The sequence below is a fragment of the Vicia villosa genome, linkage group LG1, assembly GCF_029867415.1.
Source record: "Vicia villosa cultivar HV-30 ecotype Madison, WI linkage group LG1, Vvil1.0, whole genome shotgun sequence".
Classification (NCBI taxonomy): Eukaryota; Viridiplantae; Streptophyta; class Magnoliopsida; order Fabales; family Fabaceae; genus Vicia; species Vicia villosa.
This window is the reverse complement of record NC_081180.1, coordinates 53,582,842-53,610,258: the sequence shown is the minus strand read 5'-3', so window position 1 is coordinate 53,610,258 and position 27,417 is coordinate 53,582,842. Positions and strand designations below refer to the sequence as shown.

The window sequence follows — 27,417 nt, the reverse complement described above, 5'->3', positions numbered from 1 at the left end:
TTCACCTACACCACGACTATGCTTATGCCGGCTTGGTAATGTTTATGTATGTGGATAATGCTTATGCATATGTTGGTTGGGTGAAACGAAGCATTGTCTTCTATAAGACTACCTGGAAAGGTTTCTGGCATGGATATGAAAATTTATCTTGAAGAAGACTACCTGTAAAGGCTTTTATCAAGGATGAGGAATGTCTTAAAGAAGACTACTTGGAAAGATTGAACAATGTCTTAAAAGACTACCAAAAAAGGTTCTTAGAAAGTATAGAAATTTGTCTTAGAGAAGACCACCTGGAAAGGTTGAAAGATGTCTTAAAAAGGACTACCTAAAAGGAATGTCTTGAAGAAGACTACCTAAAAAGGTCCGTAAAATGTCTTAAAGAAGACCACCTGAAGAGGTTCCTGAAAAGGATGACAACTTGTCTTAAAGAAGGCTGCTTGAAGAGGCTCCTAGAAAGGACTGTGAGTTTTGTCTTAAAGAAGATTATCTGAAAAGGCTGAAAGATGTCTTAAAAAAAAAGATTACCTATTAAGGTTCTTAGAATTTCTTAAAGAAGACTATCTGAATAGGTTCCTGAAAAGGATGACAATTTGTCTTAAAGAAGACCACCTGAGAAGATTCATAGAAAGGATCGTGCGATTTGTCTTAAAGAAGACTACCTGAAAAGGTATGGTGTAATGTATCAACTAATGTATGTAATGCATGATTTATCTGTATTTGCATGATGCTCCAATGATAGTTCGTTGATAACCAAAGCGTATATAGCTCGCTGGAGTTGTAGGTTTGTTTGATAGGGTGGGGTGTGATGCTAGCGCGACTTCCCAATCCCTGTTTTTTTGCATTTTGAAGATCGTAGTTAGGAGAAAGATTTGTCCGTTGTTGTAAAGTGCGAGAACGCCTTTTCCTTATGTTGTGCGTCTTGCCCCAGTTTAGCCTTTTGAATTGCTCCACGCCTTATGGATTTGATATCCAATGCCCCAGTGTTTAGTGGAAAAAGATGCCTATGATCTCCAAGCTATGAAGGAAGTGCTCCAAGAAATAACCTTGTCATATGCTCCGACGTTTAGATTGAAGGGTATGCCCATGATCTCCAAGATATGGAGGGCTATCCATGGTGTTATATCCTTTTGAATTTGAATTCTTCCCATGTTTGACATGCCCCTGATTGTGATTGCTTCGAGGTGTGCCCCAAGTCGATTGAACCTTAGGATGAACGCCCCTAGTGAATAGTATGTTTGATTGCATGCCCCTGTGATCCTTGCAATTTTGCCCCTGTTTAGGAGAACCCCCTAGATGTGGTTCCCCCCATTCCAGAGTCTTTATTCAAAATGATCGCCTTTGATTAAACCAGTTTCGAGATCTCCTTGATGCTAAGTGTATATTCGTAGATGACGTTGTACCCTTCGAGAAGTAACTCCAATGCGATGCGTATGCAAGTTTTGAAATCGAAGTCCGTTATGAATTAGGACTGGATGATTAGGAATGAATGCTTGAAGAAGCGCAGTGGTTAGGAATAGTTTTAACAAACATAGGAGTCAGTATAACAAATCCTGCTTAATATGCTTTCATGGTTAACCTTGCCTCAATTAGGACTTTTGCATGTTGTAACTTGGTCTGGTTCATGTTTTAAGAAACAATGGATATGAGGTTCAAAAATTTATTTATCCCACCCCTTTCTCCTTGATGTCCTCCATATCCTAAGATTCGCCTAATCCAATGAATGTGCTTTGTTTGTAAGAGAATAAGCTTTGATGTTAAGCAGAAACCTTAGTAGAGATCCAAGCATTGATGAAAATAATGTGAAGATCCAAGCATTGATGTGAAGCTTTGATGATTTAGCAGTCACATGATTATCCTTTGTATTTTGCCTTTGTTTTGATCCCTTATTTTGCCTGAACCAACTCCTTTGAGTTTGATCCACCGGGATGCCCTAATTTTTGCCTAAGTCTTTTTTTGTTTTCTTTTATGAAATTTTCCGTTTTGACTTAGCGGGCGCTTTTTCTCCTTTTTTCTTTTTGAATGCCCCTTTTGAAATACTGGTCTTTGGATATTGAACGTTGTGACTGCCATGTTGACTTTGATTTTGTAAGCTTCGACTTTGATATTTCCTCGATCTTGAATGATGTATTGAGGAAGAAAGTGTTTGTGAATGTTATCTCCATTGCTTCCTCAATCTTGGACGAATGCGAGGAAGAAGATATGCTCGAACCTTATGCTTGAACCTTTTGCTTGGATTGACTGATTCTCTTGACAACCAAAGTACACCATTGAATTAATCGAAATCTACCCTGCCCCTGGTTGAAATCAAGGTTTATTTGAAAAGTAGAAACAAACTCCAACTCCTGGCTCGAAGGGATGACGAGGGATTAACATCCTTATACCTCCACTGTTTAGGGATTTGAAACAATGCCTGTACATCGTCGGTTCTGTCTTACCTTGAAAGCATATATTTAGCTGGACTTAGTTATTTGTATTCATCATTCTCCCTCAAGTTTGTTAATGATTGGGAGTGATAATTTGAAAGATAATTTGAAATGGAAAGTCGTAGTAATGCAAAAGCGGAGCGAAAGAATTGATTTCAAAACATGCATGATTATTTTATTGAATTATTGTTCGAAAGGTACAACTTTTTATCTTGAGTGACACTTAGCGATCGTAGGGGTTGAAATTCTGAGCATGATAAACACCTATTGATCCTAGGGACAACCTCCTTTGTGGATCCATTGACCTTGTTTTTCTCCTTAGTCGATGAACTTGTAGAAGTGAAGGGTAACCTCGAGTTCTCCTTGGACATGTCAAACCTGTTGGGAATGTTAGCGGTGGGTTTTCATCGTATCGGAACTTCATGAGTTTCCTTTGACTGAACCTCTTTTGCTTTTTCTAAGGATAGTGTCACACCATTCGCAATCTTCGGAGTTCGTAGATTGATGAGGAAAATCTATGACCCTTTTTCCCCTTGGCGTGGAGTTAACATACATCGCCTTTCCTCCATCGTAATTATGCATTTTTGTTCAGGATATTGCCCCAGTTGGACGAACCCTTGCCTCTCAAGTTATCGTAGAGCGTCCTTGTAAAATTGATGTGTTCTAAGATGGACCCCTTGATGACTAGATACATCTTGAGTGTATCTATGGGGGACTTCTTTGTTGAACTAATCCTTGCTCGATGATAACCTTTATTGTATTTAAAAACCTGTTACGGAAAGGCATGGACATGCGGCTGGCGTGGTGAAAGACATCCCTTTTTTCAAAGCTCATTCCCAATGATTTATCCTCCTTTCTCCATAGTCTACGATCCTCTTTCTTTGTGAGTCTCAGGAAATCGGCTAGCGCAGTAGGTGTGGATAGAAATGCAAACGTAGATGCAAATGTATGACTGCATGAAAATGCGAATGCGTGGGTCTGCGAGAGACTCTTTGTATTATAACTCTGTGTATGCAATGCAGACGTGTGACGTATGATCCTAGGGATAGCCCTAGAGGCGACATTAGACCCTCGTGGAATCTTTGCAGGATAAATGTTATGACACGCTAAGGGAAATCCCTTAGATTTAGGAGTATGCAGAAGGTAGCAGCTGGTGACCGTTCAAGACAGTCGCCAAGTCTCATGGCCATCGAGAGGCCGTTCAACGTGTACCAATGAAGTTGTCCCCCGTGGGAAGGTTCTCTATGCAGAACACAACCTATCTAAGGACGATATCGACGAAGTGAAATCCCTACGGGCTAGGGATGAAAGATGTATAGATGGAAATCCAAACCCTACAAGTTAGAGGGTGCGCGGAAACAAGCATGGAGTGACCGCTCAGGACAGTCACTAGATCTCATAGCCATCGAGAGGCCAAACGAACGCATGCTAATGAAGTTGTCCTTCGGGGAAGGACGCGTCGTTGTGAAAACACATGGATGCAAAAGAAAATCCCTATAGGCTAGGGAGTACGTAGGAGTAAGCACAGGATGACCGTTCAAGACAGTCACTAGGTCGCATGGCCATCGGGAGACCAATCGACGTATGCTAACGAGGATGTCCTTCGTACGAAGGATGCGATTTTAGAAATATAATCCCTACAGGCTAGGGTACGCGTAGATGTAAGCACATGGTGACTGTTCAAGGTAGTCACTGGATCGCATGGCCATCGAGAGGCCAATCGGCGTGCGTAAACGAAGATGTCCTTCGTGGGAAGGACGCGATTTTAAAGATGGGATCCCTACAGGCTAGGGAATGCGTAGATGCAGGCGCGGGGTGAATGTTCATGACAGTCACTAGGTCTCATGGCCATCGAGAGGCCAATCAACGTGCATAAATGGAGGCGCCCTTCGTGGGAAGGACGTGGTCTTGGGAATGGAGTCCCTGCAGGGAACGCGTGGGAATACCTGTAAAATTAAAATTCAAGGCATTCACAGTATATAAATTTCACATATATAATAAGCACGTAAGCACATAAGCCATAGGTTCATAGGTTCGACGTAACGGCTTAGGGTGCCTACCCTTCCCATTGGTATGTTCTAGAAGGTCTCATGGGGTCGTTCGTAGCCGCCGAGACTTTTTGTCTCTTTGGATTTTAGAACAAATCATTTATCCATGAGGTTCGAGTTTTAGGGGTAGGTTCCCAGAGAGATCAGCGAAATACCAAGTCCAGCCCTCAACAAGGTCAAGCCTCGTATCAGACCTTTCCGGATATTCAACCCACTCTGAGTGGAATTATAATAAGACGCGTAGGCGATGTAATTCCCCTCTGGTCTTAAATATAATTCCCACGCTTAGGTTTAACGACAATTTATATACAACCCAAAATTTACAGTAAAACAAGTAAGCATAAATAAACATTTATTTAAATTACTATGAAAGTTACTGTAAATAAAAATCGTAAATAAATAAATAAATAAAATTAAATTTAAATATTTATAAGAACCTGATCCCCAAATCCTGTCATTTGTAGCTCCAAAAAAAATGCAGTACAACAATAAATAATAACGTAGACAAATATTCATTTAAATTGTCGTAAATAATGATTGAAAATGGAAATCGTAAATAAATAAATAAATATTTAAATAGAGTCGCCACCTATTCTGAAGGGCGAATAGGAAACCCTACGCAGATATGAGATTCAGGATAAGTTATTATAATCAGGTTGAGGGAAGGTGTTAGGCACCCTCAACCCTTTCCTAAAGGCTAACATTGTAAAGATAAGGTTTACGGCATTGTGAGGTTTATAGCTAATGAATTGAAAAGGGTAAAAAAAAATACAATTTAAGAGTAAATTGAAATTATAGGGGGGGAGACTCGCCTTGTTACCAAGTGCCTACGTACCTCCTTATGGAGGATCAGAGTCAACGTAGTTCGGACACAGGGTTGTACGCCTTAGAATTGAATTTGTGGTTTGAAATTTGTTTTAAAGGCTTTTGAGTGGCCTATCGTAGTTTTTGAAATTTATTTGAAAGGCATTTTGAATTGCCTGATTGAGAGGGATGAAAATCCGTAGTATCGTGGTTTAGTGTGTTTTAGATGTTTTGGGCGTACAACCCTGATTTAATATGTCACTGTTAGATGCGGTGATCAATAGATTTGATCAGTATAGCTAACAGATTAATGGGCATTGCTGGTTACTCAGATCGATATATTGATCGTCGCGGGCAGCAAATTAAATGTATTTTAAATTTATTATAATTTTATCTCTTGTCTAATGCGACTAATAGATTTAGTCGGGTCGAGAAGAGAATTAGTTAAGGATTAATGTTCTTTGCCAAATGGGCAATAGGATTGGGAAAACCCTAATGTATTGGTAACTTTTATAAGGTTTTTGTGATTTAATATTAATTAAAATTACTTAAATAAATTAAATTGAAAATAATCGGGAGATAGATCTTAAATCCTAATATTAGCCTAATCCTAATTTTATCCTAACCTAGTTTAATAATTAAATACTATTTACCCCCCTGCCAAAGTAGCGAGATTCGGTTTTCCCCCTTATTAAAAAAAAATTTAGCCTTCGCCCCTTAGAAAACAAGATTCTGTTTCCAGGAACCCCCTATCACCTGTTTGGCTGACTGGGCTTTTGGAATCTTGCTGACTGGGCGCCTGATTTCCTTGTTTGGCTGACGTGGCTGCTGCATTTGGTAAGCTTGAAAAATTGCAAAACTGGGATTCGAACCCAGGTCACCAAGGCTAAATTGCATAGTTTTATAACGTTTTTTTTAATAAAATATTTAAATGTATTTTAAAAACGTTTATATAAACGTTTTTTTTAATAATTTTATTTAAATAATTTTTTAATAATTTTTTTAATTAACGTTTTTTTTAAATAATTTTATTTAGTTTTTTAATTAACTTTTTAAATATTTGTTAGGAATTTGCTCAGTTTTTTTAATTATTGCATTATCTATATATTAATTATAAATCATTTTTATATTTTTTTTTATAATGGTTCTAATATATACAGTTTTTTTTATAAACAAACAAAAATGTTTTTAATAACACTTTCTAGTTATTGTTCAGTTTTTTTAAAAAATATTCATTTTTAAAAGTATATATATTAACACTTCATTTTGTACATATTAATTTTCATTTTTATAAACTGTAACTAAAAAACATTAATATGTTAATAAACATTAATATGTTAGTTATTTATTTATTTATGTTTTAACGTTTTTAAATGTATATATATTACTTTATGTATTATTTTATTTATTTATTATTAATATTAGTTATTTATTTATTTAATAAAGTAAATAAATTCAGTAATAAATAAATATTAATGAACATATTAATAATACTAATAAATAAATAAAGTAAATAAATTCAGTAATATATAAATATTAATGAACATATTAATATAATACTAATAAATAAATAAATAACTAATATTAATAATACTAATAAATAAAGTAATAAAGTAATAAATATATTAATAATATTAATAAAAAATAGAGTAAATAAATAAAGTAATATATAAATATTAAAAAACATATTGATAATATTAACAATAAATAAATAAATAAAATAATACATTATACGTATTAATATATACTAGTAGTATTATTGTAAAAGAAAAAAAAGACATAAATTATGCTACATATTGAAATCCTCCCTCATATTGAACAAGAAAGGCTTCATGGCCAAGTGGTTGGTGTTGTGCTTGTTTACCTTTAGGAGAGGGGTTCGAATCCTTGCTTTTGCATCTTAATTTTTCTACTATTTAGCATAAGTCCAGCGTGTCAACGTCCACGTATGCAGATTCATTCCAGTCATCTTGTTTTCTAAGGGGCGAAGGCTAAATTTTTTTTTAATAAGGGGGAAAACTGAATCTCGCTAATTTGGCAGGGGGGTAAATAGTATTTAACCCTTTAATTATATACACCTTAATATATTAAGAGAGAAAAAAAATGTAAATAATATATATATATATATATATATATATATATATATATATATATATATATATATATATATATATATATATATATATATATATGAGGAGGATTATATTGACTCCAAGAGTAAGTTATAATAACTTACTCCACATCTTGACCATTAATTCTTTTCAATCTAATGGTTAAAATAATAAGTCATTATGATCTGATGGTCAATCCTCGCAGGCGCATGATAGGCTCGCGTAGGCTGTATGCGTCGGATTTGAAAGCCAACTTCACCAAACAACTTGTGAAAAATATAGTGTGGAGGATGAGAGTCGAACCCAGTCCCTAACACACTAAAGCCTTATGCGTTTCTTTTCCACCAGTGAGCCAAACACCGCTTGTTGTCAAAGAACGGATCCATAACCGTAATATAAAACAAAACGACTTAAATTTTAAAAAAAAACCAGAGAACCTTGCGCCCCAGCTTTCTCCTTCATGAGAGCTTTTTCTGCAAACAACGTAAAGCATTTGAACCCCTGCAAATTGAATCTCCAAAATACCACCAATAAATAAATTTTAAAGGCCTAGGTCGATCGTAAATCATGTCCTGAACACGATAATACCATTGACTCGGGCTAATTTCACCTCCATGGAAAAATCCCAATCTCAAGCTTTTAACCCCTAACAATGGTGAAGCTCCATATCTGCACTCAAACTCAAATTAAATTGCCCAGAAATAATATATACACTCATACGAATACAACCACGTAATCAAACAATGTTTATGATGATTAAATTAGAGCAATTGAGGAAAAAGAAAGATGAGCAAACCGTGTTTCATCAACCACATTTTTTTTGTTCTTCATCACGTTCTTGTTTTACGGCCGATCTCCTCCTCCCCCCTTGGTTTGTTAAGAAGCATCCCATTTATGTTGGTCAATTTAGGTTATTTCCATACCTAATGGGCTTATTGCCCAACTAACTTAATAATTATAAAAAACTAAAAAATAACTCTAATAATAATAATGTTTTTAAATTGGCACTAATAATCCTAAAACTAATTCTAATAATAATAGTTAGTAATAATAATTTTAATTAAAATAACACTAACACTAATAATCCTAATAATTAATTAAATAATAAAATATCAATAGTTAATAATAATAAAAATTAGTAAATAATAAAATACAAATGTTAGTAAAAGAAAATATAATATCGAAATGATAAAAAAACCCAAACCTGATAATATAGTTAATAAACTAAGCCTAATTAAAATAAAACTCTTAATTAACTATAATACTAACACTAAGCCTAATAACACTAATATTAAAAATAATACTAATAATCCTAACAATGTATAAGAATCCTAATAAAAATATTAGATTAATAAAGTTAATAATAATACTAACACTAATAGTTAGTAATTATTTGTTAAAAAGGATTAAATGATGGGGAACAAATGGGCCCAAAACAAATTGGATTTCCATGTTTGCTATTCACACCTCAATTTTATTTCGAATAATTTATAAGGGAATTTAATAAGAGATCGAGTTTAATAATAGATATATTAAACCCTATGGCTCTTAATTTTTAACACCCTTAATAAATTAGAAGATGTGGATTACATCGGGTAAATTTTGGGGTATGGCACCTACGTATCCTTTTTGAGGAATTAGAGGTACCGTAGCTCGGCTAACTAATTTCTGTTTGTTTTGTGTTTTTTAGATGGGCGAGTTACATTCGCACTCCGCTGCTCGACCTTTGGAGTCTTATGCTTGGGAATGGAGCGGAAATAACAAGCTCTTAAGAAAAGAAAATCAAAGAGTTTGGTTTGTGTTTTAGAGAATGCATGAGAAAAACCTAAGCTAAGGAGGGAAAGCTTGCTACCTATGTTATCATACAAATGGTACAAGTATAAACTAAACTAGCAACCTATGGGGGAAAACAAAAACAACACATGATGCGTCCGCAAGCGCACGGAAATATCGAAGTAATATAAAAGATTGTCGAACCACAGAGACCAATGTCAACCTACTGTAATCTATCGCTGCTTTGTAAAGCTGAGGCTAATGAATATTTAATTTAGGGGAAACTAAGAACTAAAACTGAAATAAATGAACTTAGAAAAAGTAATACTAAAACGAGGCCAAGATATGATTTCCGCGTTTCTAAAGGACTAATAGAAAACAAATACTAATTACGACTATAACTTAGTTCTGTAAAATATACAAACTTAAAGACTCCGCCTCACGCTCTCGCGGTATTAACTAAAGCCATACTTCCTAATCCCAAGATTTTGCTCTCGCTCGCCCGGTAACTAAGAAATATATTTTGAAATCCAGTAATATCCTAAACGCATCTAAAGCGCTCACGCTGTATTTAGATTTGTTGTCTAATTTCCACTATCCGGTTCGATCCCCACGCTCTCGCAGTGTCGGCTCTAACCTTAATTGATTTCCCACTCTCGTGACAAAATCGTGTTAAATAACATCTCACTCTCGTGACAAAGCTATTTAAATTAAACTTGGAAATTAAAACCAAAACAAAATTTTAATCATAAATTGGCACCTATTATTTTCTACCGAGTCCCGTCGGTAACTACGGTCCTCATATGCCGGACTCTAAACTATTTAGTCGGACATAATGACAGAAACAGATAAACAATTTTGGGGTTTTAAATTAGACGAAAACATAGTAAATAATTTAAAATAATTTAATATAAGGCTAAACATAATTAGGAAATAAATTGAAGACAGTAAAATAAACAATAAAATAGAACCTGTAATTAAATGGGTACTGGAAACAAATGCTGAACTGTAATTAAATGGGTACTGGAAACAAATACTGAATTGAAATCATAGTACTGCGCCGTCAAACTTTGAGTAAAATGCAGAAATGAATGACAAAAGTAAATCCTAAAACTAGTTTGGGAATAGTCCCCCAATGTGGAGAACTATTCCTTTTTACATAATAGAAACTGGAAATTGAATAGCTCTGAATTGTATCAAAAATATGGGTAAAAACGGCGGACCAAAAAGAAGGAACTTTTTCAGTTGCGACTTGATCCTTTTATACTCGTAGGCTTGAGTTGCTAATGAGAGCAATTAGGAGAAAGTGGGATTGAGTCAGTTGAGTTGCGGTGCTGAAGAATAGGAGAAGTTGCTGAAGAAGCGGAACAGTTGAAATGCTGAACGAGAGAAAAAATCTGGGAGCAAAACGCAAGTGGCGGGGACCACTTGCGTGAGGGACGTGCGTCCCTTTGTTGATGTGGCAAGGCTGGGGCGGGTGTCCCCTAAGGAAGGGACGGGTGTCCCCATTACTTTTCCTTTTCTTTTGTGCTGAAAGTAAGCACATGGGACGAGTGTCCCCTAAAGAAGGGACGGGTGTCCCCACTTTGTTATTTTCCTTTTTTTTTTCTTTTTTTCTTTTTTTATTTTCTTCATTTTTTCTTTTCTTCATTTCTACTTTTTTTCTTTTCTTCAAATATAAATGGGTCTCCAATCGGACTTTTGCGTTTCTTCATTTTCCATCGAATAATTTTCCGAAAATATTTTATTTGTTCCTCTTTTCAATCAAACTTGGAAAAATTAAATACCTAAAATAAAACAAGAATACCAGCATAATACTAAAATAAAACAATATAATTAATATAAAATAACGACATAAATTATGTTAATCAAATCAAATAATATGGTATATTTTTCGTGTTATCAACACACAAGGATATCACACAAACGACTCCGCTCGTAAAGCAAACAAAACCACCGGCGCAGGCCGAGTAGTAGAAAAGCGGTCCCGCCATAGCCAAGGAGAGCGGATCACCCGAGTCAACCAAGCATTATACCTCGCAAAAATGGTCGGGCCATAGACAAGATGATCGAGTCCGTCTCAGCAACCAAGCCATCACAGATCCAAAAGGAAAAACGGTGCGTGCGTACACCGAGCATCAGCGTCGGTCAACGTGGGCTAAGAAATGTGGGGGTTCGATTGCATGAACCCTTTACCTGACATACTCGATAATAGGATCTTGTGCTAGTTCAGAAGCAAGCAACGTGTAGGGTGCACTTACTGAACGGACTCGATGAGACTGGGCGGGGGTTGATTGCTAACCCTTTCCGCATGCCTTCCATGAGGACTTAACGGAGTGCCTTTAAAGGTCTTATTACACCGTGACTCCCTGCCGCAAAGCACAAATGTAAACACACCAACAAAAAACAGAGCCTCTTTCGAGGGCTTGGCCAGATGAATGCCTAAGTCCTACTTCTCATGTTAAAGGATGATGCGGAATAATAAAATGCGAGAAAAGATAAAATGAAACGAGATCAATACCAAATGGATTATGATCCGTAAACAGCAGCGAATAACAAAATAAAACCAGAGATCCCGCGAGCTAGCTACCAAAAGCAACAGTAAACATGTCAGCACTCCGATTAAAACCCGTGTAAGCAATCAAGAGTCGGCGCGATGAAAGTAAATCATGCGCCGACGTGTGCATCGAGCACAACGAATACCATACACCTGCAAGGGAAACAGAAATCCGGACAAGCAAGTATAATGATAGAGGATGCGTGTAGAAACGCGAATCACATTGAGGATAAATGTCGTGTCCCGCAAATAAAGCGGAACACGAGAGCGGGTATTGACCAGAGCCTCCACGTTACCTTGCATACTAGCACACACGTTAGAGATAACAAGACACCGCAATCGGAATTGCGTTATTGAATTATAAGCTAAATCGGAAATGGATAACGGAATAGAAAGTGAACACATAGCGAAAGCAAACAAGACAACAACATGGAATTGCATTCAAAAGCATATCGAATTTGTACACCAAAACTACGGAAGCCAAAACAAGTATTTACATGCACAACGGTACACCGGAACGGCGAAATCAGGCAAAAACAGTAAAAAATAAACTCGTCAGAATTAAGCCAAAATTGTATTGCAAGGTTAAAACATGCTAAAGAAGTCAAATATGCAATCAGAATTTACAAAATCGGCCCAGAAGCGCGACTTTTGGAACAGGGACAGTAGCGAAAACGGTAAAAAAAGTCAGCCGAAACCAAAAATAAATTATACAAACAGCTCCGAAAACATTATCACGTATGAAAAACATTATTCACATGCTCAAAAACTCATTGTAGATCGAAAGATATGGCCAAATGACACAAAGCCGACACGACGCGTGTAAATAGCAAAACCGAGCCAAACGCGACCAAAACGCAAAACAGAAAAAAGCAGCAGCTCAAACATCATTTATTAGCATCCAAACATGTCATGTAAACACTTAAAATCAAGCAACCATCAAATGCAACAACTTTCATGTCAAATATGCAACAAAATACCAATCTTCATGAGTCAAAAGAAAGAGAATGTAGTGCAATGGGACCATGGAAAATTCTGCATAATAATGATAGTAAAACAGTCCCAAAACTCACCACAAATCACACCTAATCTCAAGAGAAAACCTCACAACAATTAGCACAAAATGGCATATGTTTACAAGTAGAATTATGACATAAAACATGGTTTCCAAATGGTAAATCCACAAGTATAGATCCATATTAATCCATTTATTTTTATGAAATATCTTCAAATAGCATTTACAAACTAACAACAAATCAAAACTATGTACATGCATGAGACAAGTTTTAAACTACTATTTTTAGCACATTTTTCAATCAATTTTCATGTCAAGTATCAACAATTCACAACCAAAATTTTCAGCACTTAAACTCTTGTGTTATCATTGTTTTTATGCATTTTTAAAGTGTCAAAACAACATGAAAACTCCATTAAATTCCCAACAACATTATAACATTGAAATGGCACTAGAAATGTCAACAAATCAACACCAAAACATCACCAAAATTTCCAGCAACTATGAGTTTATATAACCATATTTTTATGACTTTTTTGAATTTCTAAATCCACATCAAGACACCATAAACTTGCAGCAACAATTCACATATTGAAATGATATTATAAAGTCACAAAATCAACATAAAACCATGATTTAGAATCATCAATTAGCAACCACAATAACACCACTCAATATACTATCAATTATAGTCAAAATCACCTCTCACACTCAATTCAACAAACATGTAATGTGCTAATTTTGAATTCAAGAGCAACATCAACAATTATTAACACACACCACATTTAAGTTTCATATTTGAATCAATTAAGCAAGATCAACATGAATCATTCAAACAACAAACGACTATTATCATCAATTATCAAAAATCATCCATTGACAATCAAACATCATCATCAATTATTATATTAATTCGGATCAAGCAACAAAATCAATGATCTAACAAGATTTATAGTGAATTTATCTGATCAAACGAAGAGATCAAGATCGGATGAACACAAACACGATGCGAACACGACACGAACACGAACTCGAATTCGAGAGATCTAGGGAGGGAGTGAGGCGCGCAAGAGTGTGGAGAGAGAGATCTTCGAACTTCAATTGATGATCAATGAGGGAATAAAATCTTCATCCTTGTCTTGATCTTGATGTGTTCTTGAGACTTGATGAAGATTGTTTGGAGATTTTGAGTAATTTGGTGGTTTTGATTCAAGAGAATTGAGAGAAGTGTTTTTGAGATTTTTGGGCGAATTGAAGTTATGAGAGAAAAAGAGGGAAAATAGTTTTTATACTGTGACTCGGTGTGAAATTCGGAAACGGGACCAATGTAAACTCGAAGATGACTAAATTTGTGGATCGTAGCCGCGAGAATCGTCTCAATCCGATAAGCGGTGAAGAAATTACGCGCGTTTGAATGACGAGAAACGCCGATTCATCTGGTGCGACTGTGCAGAATTTTGTGAGTACCGCTCAAAGAACTCGATAAAACTCTATCTTCGGCTCATAATCTGAACAAACATGTGTGACGACGAATCGAAGCTAACGAAATTTCCAAGAGAATTCCGCCAGAATGGACTTCATACGATAAAAATAGAAGAAGTTATGATTTTTCAAACTTATCGCGACATACCCGAAAACACACTTTTCACTGAAAAACCACAACGCTCTTCAAAATGCTGGGCACTTTCGGTGCATAATTGGTCGACGACCCGAACATATGAAATCTCGAGAATAATGGCACGGAGCTTCAGTTGAAATTTCGATCGAATCCGACAAGCGGATCACGAGATATGAATTTTCTAAAGCCCGAAAACCTACATTCAACACCGTTTTTCACTATGAAAGCTCAAATAATTTGCTAATTCGACCACCTTCCTCATAGAATTGATTTCTGAGCCAAACACGAAAGTTGTAGGGAACGTCGAAACAGTCCTGACTATGCGGAAACCAAGATCATAACACCTTCCAGATAAGACTTGTGAATTTCTTCGCATTTTCATCGTATAAACCAATCTTCACGTCACATTTCCTTAAAACCATGAAAGCTCTTTATTATTTTTTGAACGAAGAAATAAACGTATTTGATAACTTATAGCTCAAATAAAGAGGACAAAGTTTGGGGTGCAACAGGATGCCATGGATAGCCACTAGTAGAAGTTGTTGCAATAAGACCTGAGAATCATGAGATTTTTAATTAACTTGAGATCTTTCATTGATTCTAGTTCTTGATGTTTGATGAGTAACCTTGAGGAACTTTGATGTCATGCAAATACTCGCATAACCTTTTCTTCCCTTTTTAGATATAGTATGACTTGATAGAGGCAAACAAGTTATTTTTCCTCATTCTTCTGGAGCCAACTGTTGCCATATATCCATCTGCACCATATTTAAATGGGAATTCTCACTATTTTTCATCTTGTCTCGAATTTTTATAAGTGTTCATATCAAACTATCACACATTTTTCTCCACATGCATCACATCAAGACGATGTCCTACATCGAGGTTACACCAATATGGAAGATCAAAGAACACCGATCTCCTTTTCCAAATATTTCTCTCAATGGGATCTTTTTTATTCTTTCCAAAGTCAATAGTAATGTAATCTTGTCGCTGATAAAGTTGCTCGCCCGTTAAAGGTTTATGAGTGATTTCAAACTCATGCTCTCTGTTAAAAGCCTTCCGAAATTTATGATAAGGATGACTGGGTTTTAGAAATTTCGGATGCCTAAGGTAAACGGTCTTTTTTGCAAACTCAAGTTGGTGAAAACAAGTATTAGATGTTAGAACAAGATTTGTTCTGATCAATATTCTTAGTTTTGATGATAACAAGGATATGAATTTTGTGTGAGATAATGTGGTACTCTAATACATTGTAATTTCCCTTTCAGGAAATATATAAAGAGTATGCACAAATCAGCGCTCAGAAGCTTTGTCTCAGAAGGTTCAGCATGCAACATCAGAACATGGTCTGGCAAGACATCAGAAGATGGTCAAGGCAGAATCAGAACATGGGTCTATGAAAGCATCAGAAGAACTTGAGATCAGAAGCAGAAGCACTGAAGTTCTCATGGTATCACGCTCAGAAGCACTTCAAGGTCAGAAGACAAGAAGATGCTATGCACCAAGCTGTTTGACTCTGATGATATTCAAACGTTGTATACACAAACATCAGATCAGAAGAAAGTACAGGTGGCAGGCTACGCTGACTGACAAAAGGAACGTTGGAAGCTATTAAAGGCAACGTCAGTAGACACAGCGTGAACAAGGCTCGAGGTAGTTGACAAAAGCGTGAAACATTAAATGCAATGCTGTACGGAATACGCAAAGCATTAAATGCTCCCAACGGTCATCTTCTCAAGTGCCTATAAATATGAAGTTCTGATGAGAAGCAAGGTTAACCAATCCTGAACGAACTTATTCTGAAAAACTTGCTGAAACGCTGTTCAACTCAAAGCTCAGAAACTTCATCTTCATCAAAGCTCACTACATTGCTGTTGTAATATATTAGTGAGATTAAGCTTAAACGTTAAGAGAAATATCACTGTTGTGATTATAGCTTTTCAGAAGCAATTGTAATACTCTTAGAATTGATTACATTAATTTGTAAGTAACTAGAGTGATCAAGTGTTGATCAGGATACTCTAGGAAGTCTTAGCTTGTGTCTAAGCAGTTGTAATTAGAGTGATCACGTGGTGGTCAGGATACTCTAAGAAAGTCTTAGCTTGTGTCTAAGCATTTATTCCTAGAGTGATCAGGTTGTGATCAGGAAACTCTAGAAGACTTAGTCGTGGGCTAAGTGGAAAACCATTGTAATCTGTTGCGATTAGTGGATTAAATCCTCAGGTGAGGTAAATCACTCAGTGGGGGTGGACTGGAGTAGTTTAGTTAACAACGAACCAGGATAAAAATAACTGTGCAATTTGTTTTTATCGTTCAAGTTTTTAAGACTACACTTATTCAAACCCCCCTTTCTAAGTGTTTTTCTATCCTTCAATTGGCATCAGAGCGCCGGTTCTAAGGTGCAAGCACTTAACCGTGTTTAGAAAAGATTCAGGAAGAGAAAACGCTTCAGTAAAAGATGGCTGGTGAAATTCCAACAGATCCATCTGCATCTACATCTGGCCCTGCTGAGCAATACAATGGTAACAATGGTTACACTAGACCACCAGTATTCGATGGTGAAAACTTTGAATATTGGAAAGATAAACTGGAAAGTTACTTTCTTGGTCTGGATGCTGATCTATGGGATCTTCTGTTGGATGGTTACAAACATCCTGTTAAAACTACTGGTGTAAGGCTCACAAGAAGCGAAATGACTGATGATCAAAAGAAAGAATTCAAAAATCATCACAAATGCAGGACTGTTTTGCTGAATGCTATCTCTCATGCTGAGTATGAGAAGATATCTAACAGGGAAACGGCTCATGACATATATGAGTCCTTGAAAATGACTCATGAAGGAAATGCTCAAGTCAAGGAGACCAAAGCTCTTGCACTAATCCAGAAGTACGAAGCCTTCAAGATGGAGGATGATGAAGACATTGAGAAGATGTTTTCAAGATTTCAAACTCTGACTGCTGGATTAAGAGTTCTGGACAAAGGCTACACCAAGGCTGATCATGTAAAGAAGATCATCAGAAGCTTACCCAGAAGATGGGGTCCAATGGTGACTGCATTCAAGATTGCCAAGAATCTGAATAAAGTTTCTTTGGAAGAGCTTATCAGTGCCTTGAGAAGCCATGAAATAGAGCTGGATGCAAACGAGCCTCATAAGAAAGGTAAGTCTATTGCATTAAAATCTAATGTTAAAAAATGCACTAACGCTTTTCAGGCTAGAGAAGAAGATCCTGAAGAATCAGAATCTGAAGAAGAAGATGAATTGTCCATGATCTCCAGAAGGGTAAACCAACTCTGGAAGAGCAAGCAAAGGAAGTTCAGAAGCTTCAGAAGTTCAAAGAGATTTGAACGTGGAGAATCTTCTGGTGACAGAAGATCTGACAAGAAGAAGGCTGTCTGCTATGAGTGCAATGAGCCTGGACATTACAAGAACGAGTGTCCAAAACTTCAGAAGGAGAATCCCAAGAAGAAGTTTCATAAGAAGAAAGGTCTTATGGCAACATGGGATGATTCTGAATCAGAATCAGAATCAGACTCTGAAGGAGAGCAGGCCAACTTCGCGCTGATGGCTACAGAAGATGATGGATCAGAATCTACATCAGAATCAGATTCTGAAGAGGTATTTTCTGAACTATCTAGAGAAGAGTTAGTTTCCAGTTTAACAGAACTTCTGGAACTCAAGGCTCATCTTAGTATCAAATACAAAAAGCTGAAGAAGCAGTTTGAATTTGAAACTAAGAAGCTGAAAGTGGAAAATTCTGAACTGAAGGAAAAAATTTTAAATCTATCCAAAGATAGTGGATCTCCTTCTGAAACAGAAAAATCCATTCCTAGCATGAATCATATTCTGAAAGAATATGACTCGAGCTTCAGAAAGTTCTTATCTAGAAGTATTGGCAGAAGTCATCTTGCTTCTAGGATATATGGTGTTTCTGGAAACAGAAGGTTTGGTTTTGGCTATGAGGGTGATACCTCACATAAATTTGAACCAATTGATGATCTGAAGATCACATACAAGCCATTGTATGATCAGTTCAAATATGGCCATGCACATGATATTAGGCTCACTTCACATGCACAAAAGTTTAACACTGTTCACACCAAGAAGCATGTGACACATCCTAAGAAATATCATGCTGACAAACCTAAAGAATATCATGCTGTTCCTCCTGTTAAATATTTTGCTAAACCCAAGTTCAATCAGAACTTGAGGAGAACTAACAAGAAAGGACCCAAGAAATTGTGGGTACCTAAGGAGAAGATAATTTCTGTTGTAGATATCCTTGGCGGCAAAGAGGACAAAAAGCAAAATGTCATGGTACTTGGACTCTGGGTGCTCGCGACACATGACGGGAAGAAGGTCTACATTCCACGACCTGGTGCTTAAACCAGGTGGAGAAGTCAAGTTTGGAGGAGATCAGAAGGGCAAAATCATTGGCTCTGGAACCATAAGTCTTGGTAACTCTCCTTCCATAACTAATGTACTTCTTGTAGAAGGATTAACGCATAACTTATTGTCCATAAGTCAATTAAGTGACAATGGTTATGATATAATCTTCAATCAAAAGTCTTGCAAGGCTGTAAGTCAGAAGGATGGCTCAATCCTATTTACAGGCAAGAGAAAGAACAACATTTATGAGATTGATCTTTCTGATCTTGAGAAGCAGAAGGTGACTTGTCTTATGTCTGTTTCTGAGGAGCAATGGGTCTGGCACAGAAGATTAGGACATGCTAGTTTGAGAAAGATTTCTCAGATTAACAAACTAAATCTGGTCAGAGGACTCCCAAATCTGAAATACAAATCAGATGCTCTTTGTGAAGCATGTCAGAAGGGCAAGTTCTCCAGACCTGCATTCAAGTCTAAGAATGTTGTTTCTTCCTCAAGGCCGTTAGGACTTTTGCACATTGATCTGTTTGGCCCAGTCAAAACAGCATCTGTCAGAGGGGAGAAATATGGATTAGTCATCGTTGATGATTATAGCCGCTGGACATGGGTAAAGTTCTTAAAACACAAGGATGAGTCTCATTCAGTGTTCTTTGAATTCTGCACTCAGATCCAATCTGAGAAGGAGTGCAAAATCATAAAGGTCAGAAGTGATCATGGTGGTGAATTTGAGAACAGATTCTTTGAGGAGTTCTTCAAAGAAAATGGTATTGCCCATGATTTCTCTTGTCCTAGAACTCCACAGCAAAATGGAGCTGTAGAGCGAAAGAATAGGACTCTACAAGAAATGGCCAGAACCATGATAAATGAAACCAATATGGCTAAGCATTTCTGGGCAGAAGCAATAAACACTGCATGTTATATTCAGAATAGAATCTCTATCAGACCTATCCTAAATAAGACTCCTTATGAATTGTGGAAGAACAGAAAGCCCAACATTTCATATTTCCATCCTTTTGGATGTGTTTGTTTCATTCTGAACACTAAAGATCATCTTGGTAAGTTTGATTCTAAGGAACAAAAGTGTTTCCTTCTTGGATATTCTGAACGCTCTAAAGGCTACAGAGTATACAATACTGAAACATTGATTGTAGAAGAATCAATCAATATCAGGTTTGATGATAAGCATGGTCTTGAAAAACCAAAGCAGTTTGAGAATTTTGCAGATTTTGATATTGATATATCAGAAGAAGTAGAACCAAGAAGCAAAGCTGCGGAAGCTGGCAGTCTCAGAAGCAATGGATCAGAAGATCAAGTTGCTGCATCTTTAGAGAATCTCAGGATTTCTGAAGAACCAACAGTCAGAAGATCACCTAGACTTGCCTTAGCTCATTCAGAAGATGTGATCCTTGGAAAGAAAGATGATCCTATCAGAACCAGATCATTTATTAAGAATGACAATCAGAAGCAGTGATCAGAATCAGAAGGTGTAAAGTCTATTCAAAAATTTTACAGCTGTCATCTATTATCTGATGGTGAACACGTGTATGTACGGTTAGTAAAAAGCGTGCAGTTGAAAAGACGCCGATCTAGGTAACTGTGTTAAATCATTTCATTTACTTTGTTCTCTCTCCTAATGTCATTTCTCATTAAATGCATAATAATTTCTTTATTTTCAAATCTTTTAAATAACCCGCTTCACCTTCATTCCTTCTTTTTCTCTCTTTCTCTCTTTTGTGCATCCCTTTCGTTGCATCTGCTTTTCAAACCCTAGTTTTTTGATTTGATCTCAAAGCATAATCATCATGAACTCATCTTCATGTTCATCAAATCCAAAAGAAAGACTGACTTCTACACAGATCCTTCTACGCAAATATGAGTATGCTCCATTGAAAACATGCTTAATTCCCACGGAAGAACTGGAAGTTCTATGTGAATCTGCTGTGGACATCAACAACCTAAAAGCAAATGGCTTTAAGTGTGATGCAAGAATCTTTGAGCAAGGATGGTCTAAATATCTTGATAGATTGGTTGGTCCAATTTATCCTGAATTTGTGAAGGATTTCTGGGTACATGCAACGGTTACTCCAACTGCCATCATTTCATTCGTGCTAGGGCATGAAGTGGTTATCACTGAAAAACTCATCAGGAAGCTGTACAATCTGAATGATGAAGAAGGTTGGTCTGGTCTTCAACATGCAACAGTTGACTGGTCTAAAGTTGAAAAACAAATCTCTCTGGCTTTTGGAATTGATTCTCATAACACATCAAAAACTGAAATCCGGCATATATAATTATCGTTGCAGCGCTTACTGAACAACTCTGGTTCCACCCTGGAACGGTAATGAACCCAAGGATTTACAAATATTTTTTCCTAAGAATTTGTCTATTGAGTACGCTTGACTGCTCTTAGTATTCAAATAACCGTTTTACTTCTTTTCATAATGCAACAACCATCACAATCCTTGATATTGGAGAGAAATGTGGCACATAAACTTTAATGGTATCATGTTGAGGATAAAGAGACATCACTTTTGTTGATACCACACAACCCAATTCATGGTTACATGCCTTTTGTTTCTTTCTAAAATCCTACAAAAAAGAAGAGAAGAATAAGACGAGACACTGATTATATTTTCTATGTCAAAAGTTGAAATTGCAACCAAATCTCAGAATATTCATCTTTCATATGTAATAAAATGGAAAATATGCAATATATGCCTCATCAGTGATCACAAAAAAAAAAAAAAACAAAATTGAAAAACAAAATCCATCTCAATATGAACCTGCTTATAAAAAGAGGTTGCGGTATAGACATATTCTATTCCACAATTCACACGAAAAATAAGGCAAACACATCAAATTCAAAAGCTCCATAGTGATACCTCTTCATCTTGAAAGTCTTGTACATCAAAATGTTCATACTCATGATCCCCAAAACTATGTGTAGGGGACAATAGAGCCATACTCCCCCACATATCTTGCATATTCAATGCTTCTGCCTCTTCTTCCACTTCCATACAAAACATACTCAGTTCTTCTGTGGCCACGACAGCTAGAACTGTGTCTACATCATTAGTCATTATAATCTTGTCTGGTTCCATACAAAACATACTCAGTTCTTCTGTAGCCACGACGGCTACAACGGTGTCAATGTCGTTAGTCATTATAATCTTGTCTGGTCTGAAAGCCTCGGCTGCTTCAGTAGCGGCCTTTTGTATATCTTTTGTATCAGAGGTTGCAGGAGTCGGGAGTCTCCATACGGAATCGGCGAAATTTAGACAGGCGTATCGACCGCTTAATGCCATTGCGGCAACATCGTGGGCTCGGGCTGCCATCTCGGCCGTTGGAAAAGTGCCTAACCAAATTCTAGTCTTTTTGTTGGGTTCTCTCATTTCACATACCCATTTGTCTAAGTTCCTCTTCCTCACACCTCTATACACCGGGTGGCGGGTTTCCTTGAATATCTTCCTCCCTGCCCGCTTCTTCGGGCAACTAGCTAGCTGCTAACCGGACTTCTTTGTAGTAAACTGACTTTCCATCAAAGGCCTCCAAATTCGGCAATGACATGTCAAAGGAATTGGAAGAGTTTGGAATAAAGGCTTTTAGAGAGAAAGAGGGAAGTGATGATAGATTTTTGTTAATAATCTGAAGAGTAATGTGTGTTATATATATATAGGGGACATGGTTTCAGAAAAAAAAATGGTAACCGTGAGAGAGTTTGCGAGTGTGTGTGAGTTCGTTGGATATTTTCTAGTGAAATGAGACAGCTGGTTGGCTAGCTATTGTAGGAGGTTTATGCTTGGTTATGAATTATTTGGAAAGAGAAAGGGAAACTGATGAAGAATAGAGAGAAAGAGAGTGTAGTAAGCGTGACACTTAAAGAAAAATACTAGGCTCAAAATGAATATTACTATCAAAATATCTATATTGTCTACAATATAAGGATATTATTATTATTGGATTCGAAGGAATGTATTTTTTTGACTTTTCATCCTTTTTTTTCTTTATAGAATTTTTGTATTATCAACAAAAAGTAATTTTAGGAATACACTCCCTTTTGGTTCCTATATTATTCTACAAACTAAATCCTTAATATATTAAAATAAAATATATTTTTTTTTCATAATTCTTAATAAATTTCCCTCCTAACTTCTTTTTAAATCTATAGTTGCATTTAGTTATTCAAATCTTTTTATTTTTTTATACAACTCTTTTCAAATTACCAATTTCAAGAATTTCAATTCCACTGATTATTTGTCATTTTTACATTCATAACATATAAAATATTTTTTTTTAATTTTTACATTTATAAATATATGACATCTCTTCCTAATTTGTTCTATCCATCTCACATGTAAAAGTAGTAGTTAAATTATGGTTGCTACACTAGAATTTTATTTATGTGGCAGAAAACACTATGTAATCTCATCTTCTTTCTCCTAATAGATTTTCTCTAATTTATTATTGTGAATTTATGTATTTGTAAGTATAAAGATGAAAAGTATGCAGAAAATTCATCTGAAGTTTTAATGACGATAATAATAACTAAAATAAGTAGCAATAACTTTCAACTCTCTGATGATGGTGACCTAACTAGAGAAACATCGCATGTCTCATCAATAGAAAGAGACTCAAGACTAAAGTGCTTATAAGATCGACGTATATGGAAAAAGTCTTGGAAGCCTCAAATTAATAAAAGGGAGGAAATGTGAAAGCTTATCAGATCGTGTCTATCTGAGTGACCCGAGTATTATAAAAGTAAGGAAGTAACTTCTAAGTACTAAGGAAATTCACACACACGCCTTAAAATATTTTTCAAATATTTTCATCTTGTTTACGGTGATTTCCGGTAAACAACCGCTAGTCCTCCAAACTATAAAATATACTTTGGTTACTCGCAGGATCGACTAGATTGATCCCAAGACATAGTCAAACAATTGTCTTTTGATATGATTTGGTTCATATTTGTTTGTTCTTGCTTCGAAAACTCGTTTTTGATATGATCATATGACTATTCATGTGAAACAAAACTCGATATACATGTTAATATAACTTCGACAAAGAAAATGTAAAAAAGCATGTAAACTGCAGAAATATAAAGTGCAAGAAAATAACGTGCAAGAATGTTAAATGCAGAAAGGTAAAATACTTCGAAATGAAAGTTAAACAAAAAGATAAAGGAATTGAAGAGATACTTGAATAAAGAAAGATACAAATGTATTTAAAATGGTGTTGGTGTCATACGTACATTTCTCAGCGAACTCGTTCTCTTAACACTTGATACTTGAGTGATTTGTGAGTGATTTGTACAAAATGAACACACGGAATCCTAACATTAAGACTCTTATTTATACTAATTTCGACCCTAACGGTCCTACACTAATCTAATGCCACGTTTCTCACATGAATCCCTAGGATGCCATTTGTCCTTGTTCGGTTACACAGTCTATTTCGAAATTCAGTTCCTCCCGCCTGAATCCTCTTTTGATACGTGGCAACGTGATCATAACCGAGAATGCCACAAAAACACGTTAAGCTTCAGTACCCTTCGTATTTCACAAAATGTTTAAGTCTTAAAGACAATTCATTTCGAATTAGCTCCAACTCTAATCATCTTTACTTCAACTTAAACAACATCCTCGAAACATGGTCATCAGTAACCATCCTTCTTCGGATTCTAACTCTTCAAAGAATATTTTCTCTAAACGAAATCTCCGGCCAACAAATTGACCCCAATAAATGCCTGTTTCGAAAACAAGAGAAATAGGCGTTTCTTGTTATGATCAGAGTTCATTTTACTCATTTTTTAAAGTTCCAAGACAACTGACTAACGTCATAATCATTTATGACTCCACTTTCAAAACGTCTCCTCAGAACTTACATTCCCACGTTCTATCATTACTTTATGATCATTACTCCTATATATTAGGAGTAAGGCTAACAACTGTTCGACGCCGTTGGATTAAATCAACGCTTGCCGCGTGTCCTTTGACCTTTACCCAAAAGATTTAAAAGGGTTTCCCGTTAAACCTTTAAATACTTGAACTTTTACCATCACATAACTTTCACTTCTATTCTCCTCCTATCATCACAAAAAGAAATCCCCTTAGGTTTCGTTTAACCCAGTTCTTAAAGCAATTTCATCTATGGCGTCTTCTTCAAATTCAAATGTTCTTCAACCTATCCAGAAGCTTGAAAATCCTACACAAATAGGGAATCAACAACACATTCCAGACCCAAATGCCGCAGAAATTCGTGCTATCTACGCTTCCCAAGTAATCATTCCTTTTGAACTTTGTGGGAAAATTCACGCCTTCATGGGTCCTTTACCTGGAGGAAATAACCCTTCTCTGGGTAAATTTTTCCCTGCTTATTACAAAACTAGGCCCTTGGTTAGCAAGAACAAAATAGACGAAGATGGCCACCCAATCTTAGCTAAAACAAATAATGCAGATGGCATTTTGATTGAAGCCACTATGACCTTAGAAAAAATTAGGTTAAACTATGTAACCAATTTCGTGAAAGTCTTTAGGTCAATCCCTTTAGCAAAAGGTCCCGACCTGTATTACGCTTGGTTAACTAAGGTGGAAAAACAAAAGGCTTCTTTTTGGAAACAACTAGGGATTTATGACCTAATCCAGTTATCCAAAACATGTTTAGAATATAACCAAACCATGCTAGTAGCGTCAGTTCACTTCTGGGATGCTTCTCACAATACTTTCCACCTTCCATGTGGAATGGTTACCCCTACTCTCTTTGACATAGCCGCTATCACAGGGCTTCGACCAACTGGGGAAACCTTCGATCCCAACTTCATGGATACTGACACCATCCACTTTAATGAAGCAACAATCACTTATACTGCTTTTATCCAAAGATACCATGTCCTAACGACCACAGAAGTCACTGATGAAGAACACATTGCCTTTCTAGCACTCTGGCTTTCGAGATGCATTTTTTGTTCTATGTCTATACAAGCAGCAAAGAGATATCTCTGTATGGCTAACCAGATAAATGCTGGGAAAAAGTTAAACTTAAGCCAATTAATTCTTGGATTTCTCTACGAGAACCTTGGTGAAGCAACCGACCTTGTTAAGAACTACAAAACAGGATCTCTTCTCTTTGCTGGTCCCTTCTGGTTATCGCACTTATGGCTCAATGCCACCTTTGAAGCTTATCTCCCATACAAAGGTGTTGTAAATGAAGAAGATCCGTCCATAAAAAATCGAACGGTAGAAGGAACTAGATTGGCTCACCTGACTCCAAAAGAAGAAACGGGCAAGCTTCGCGAAACCTTCTTAGCATACATGATGATGTTTGCTAAATGTTATCGATTTAGTCCCTCTATGGCTCCATTTGTACAAAGGAAAGTGGGTCCTGAGTGGTTTACTCGAGAATTTCCCGCAATGTCTCCAAATCAACAAGCCAAATCCATAGTTATTTGGGAGGCTTTCCTTACCCCAAAGTTGTTGTACCACCGAATTTGATCTCCCAAAAGTCACTGCTGTCTTCTTTGCTACCAACCAAATTTGGTATCGAGACAATTTGGATTGGTTCAACTGAAACCAAAATGTATGTACGACAAAAGAAATCACATGTGCCTACACACTCTGCATTTAGCGGAAGACGAATATGAGTCCAAAATCTCCAAATATGTTGGCATCACCACTCTCTCTCCCGTCTCTTTCGAACCTGCTTTTTACTCTACCATAGATTTTCATCAATGGTGGACAGATTACTATACTACGCAAATCTTCGATGCTAAGAGCCTTACTCGAGAACTAACTGAAGCTTTTGCCGATGTGCAGGCGAACTTTCATAAAGGTACTTCGAATCATATTAAAGAAATCCAAGCCTTTCAAAAATTCTTTGAAACTATCTACAGGCCTGATGACCTTAGTCGAACCGTTCGTGAAGCTGCGGTCACTTTACGTGAAAAGTTTTCTGCTAAACTGGATAAGTTGAAATTGCCCACGTATGTTCGACTTGAACTACGTTATGAAGTGGCTTTTGAACTTAATCCTCCAAAATTCCCTCCACTGCCTAGTACTGATTTTGGTGTGGCTCTAAGTCCTCCTTTTCCAGACTGGTTTGTGTGTGGGAATGCCATTAAAATTCTTTAGGAACAATCTAAAAAACACGCTGAACGACTGGTCCCGACTAAGCATACCCTGGATACTTTCAAAGTACATCTTCATATAGATCTTGAGAATGTTCGTGTCTTGACTCCAATACCTGAAGGTTGGGGTTTAGACAATCCTTCGACTAACTTTCCTTCTCTACTCAAATACTGATTTCTATCTTGTTCACAGCTGTTACTCGAAAGAAAAATATCAAGGAAACCCACGCACAGAAAGGCGCCGGAGCTTCGAAAAGCATCAAGACAAGTGGGAGTGACTCCGTCACTACTGGCAAAAAACTCATGGTATACTCATACCTTACATTCTAATTTGTGCAGTTTTATGAATGTTACTTACTTTGATTACTGTGCATTTCAGAGTTCGAAGCCTCCGACCCCTTCAAAGCAGAAAGTTTCTCCAACCAATATTTCAGATGATGAAGATAAATCCCCTCCTCGTACCAGACAAGCAGCGAAGAAAAGACAGAAGGCTACCATTCCTTTAACCAAAGAAAAGGAGTCTGGAACTTCGAAACTCACTTCATCGAGTGATAAGATATCT

At 36.6% G+C, this 27,417-nt stretch overlaps 1 pseudogene; it reads right to left on the bottom strand.

The window, feature by feature from the left end:
- Positions 1 to 20,246: 20,246 nt before the first annotated feature.
- Positions 20,247 to 22,420, bottom strand: LOC131638245 (uncharacterized; annotated as a pseudogene).
- Positions 22,421 to 27,417: the final 4,997 nt, after the last annotated feature.